The sequence below is a fragment of the Henckelia pumila genome, chromosome 2 (assembly GCF_033568475.1).
Source record: "Henckelia pumila isolate YLH828 chromosome 2, ASM3356847v2, whole genome shotgun sequence".
Lineage (NCBI taxonomy): Eukaryota > Viridiplantae > Streptophyta > Magnoliopsida > Lamiales > Gesneriaceae > Henckelia > Henckelia pumila.
Window position 1 is genome coordinate 129,009,886 of NC_133121.1, and position 2,534 is coordinate 129,012,419.

Sequence of the window (2,534 nt, forward strand, 5' to 3'; positions counted from 1 at the left end):
TATAATTTTAGTCTCCCACCTTGACCCCATTTCGTCCTCCTTGATCGGCCCAAGCTAGATGATATGATATGCATGTGGAGTTCAAAATGCAGCACACACAACAATATATATATATATAAACATTCTCACTCCTGAATTTTGCCAGAAAATATGTAACTGGTCATCGTAACTAGGAAAATCTTGACTGGACGTTTCCAGGTTCTTTATTGGGATTAAATTTTTGGATCTCAATTAATTGCGGTCGTTTAATATGATATTTGCCTATAATTATAATTTGTATTCATCTTTGGCTTGTTTCAATAGCATAGTTTCTTGGTTCATATGCCTTCTCGATGCATGCATGCAGTATCATAAGATAAAAATATAAATAGAGAAGAATAAATTGAGTGTATTATAAAATGAGCTGTAATAATTAATTGATTCCCATGAATTAATCGACCTTGACCTTATTTAACTATTTGTAAAATAATACAAGTGCAAATATCAAACCTAGCTAGAGTAGTACTTAGATTTGAAATTTATAAATCTCCACTTGCAAAATAACTCATCATTTTGGATCAATCAAAAGTTGACACGTATGCAGTTGGATTAAAAAACACTGAAAATGCATGCCAAGTTAGTGTACCAAAACCAAAAAGTTAATGGACCAAAACCAAAAACATGGACAAGTTAATGAATCAAAAAAATTATTTTTCCTAAAATTTATATATAAAATTTAGAAAAATTCGAATCACACAACCCTATAATTTGTCTTCCACCTTGATTTGGTCAAAAAATATATATGTAACTCATGATCATCGTAGCTAGGTTTCCTGGATAACCTTGACCGGATGTTTCCAGGTTCTTAATTTATTGGGATTAATATTTATTGGTTCTCAAAATCAGGGTCGTTTAAATTAATGATATTCGCTATTGTATATAATTATAATTTGTATTCATCTTTGGCTTAGGTTTCTGTAGCATTAATTAATTAATTTGGTGCTATGTGATCTAAAGTTTCTTGATTCATATGATCGGACTAATTAAGGCATGCATGCATGCAGGATACAAAAAAAAAATATAAATAAAGAAAAATAAAATGATGAGCTGTAATAATTAGAAATTGATTCCCATGAAATCGACCTTGGCTTTATTTAACTATATATATATTTGTAAAATAATACAAGTGCAAATATCAAACCCAGCTAGAGTACTTAGATTTGAAATTTATTATAAATCTCCACTTGCAAAATATGTAGCATCCTCGAGAGCTGTCTGGATAACTTATACATTTATTTATTTATTTAGCCTGCAGTTTCTTTGGATAATATAAGCCATGGGAACTGATCTTATTATTTCTTAGGGTATTTTACATAATGTGTATGGTAGAGGATGATCCTGGTCGAGAGGTTAACGAGCTGGTGGAGGTGGTGGTCATGGGCAATATGAAATTATACCGATAGGAAGGGTGATCTGTTTGCAAGGTGGGGGTGGTGGGGGTGGTGAGGGTGGGGGAGGTGGAGGTGATGGCGGAGGAGGGGGTGACGGTGGCGGTGGGGGTGATGGTGGAGGAGGCGATGGTGGCGGAGGAGATGGAGGTGGTGGCGGTGGGGATGGGGGAGGTGGAGGTGATGGGGGAGGGGGCGATGGTGGTGGGGGTGATGGTGGCGGCGGCGGCGGTGAAGGAGGAGGAGGTGGAGATGGTGGAGGAGGCGGCGACGGGCATAATAAGGGCCTAACAATCCGAAAAATGCAAAAAGGATTAGGAATGGTTACAGTAGCGTTTACACTGGCTTGAGCACTTGCATTAGTGGCACTTAAAGCAATGAAGAGGCATGCCACAACCCAAAACTTGAGTTCTATGAAGCTCTTCATTGTTGATGAATGCAAGAAACAATTCATGTGGTTTCGGTATTTATAGACTTTATTAATATATCCCATTTTTTTAATTTAATTTTCATTATACCATACGATGCATGCATTTTCAACTCTTCATTCTAAATAATACCCGGCTCTATGATTTTAGATCTTTAAATGCCTAGTTTACGTTACTACTACTCAAATTAAACCAATAATACTAAGTGTCTCGAAACAGTGCATATACACAAGTACATTCATATTGAACGTTAGATTTTATAAGTATTTTCTTTAATTTCATGTTTCAACTCGAACGAAGAATATATATTATTTCACGTGAAGCATGCATAAATTAGACACGATTCCTGAGTTTCAGTATTTCATATATAATCATTATGAGAGAATTTTATGATTCACGTCGTCACTCTAATTCATTTTTAAGAAATAATAATTTTGATCGATCATGAATCCTCGATATATATATTATAACCTTTAGGTTGTATTTGGATTGAAAGATTTCAAATATACGGATTTTGATTACTTATTTACGTATTAGTAATGTAAAATAAAATAAATTTTAAATTACACAATTATTTGATGGCTTGAAATTCATCATAATTAATATGAAATACTATATAAACATATTTAAAATGTGGATTTGAATTTTATGGTTATTTCACTACTCTCAACAATAAAAA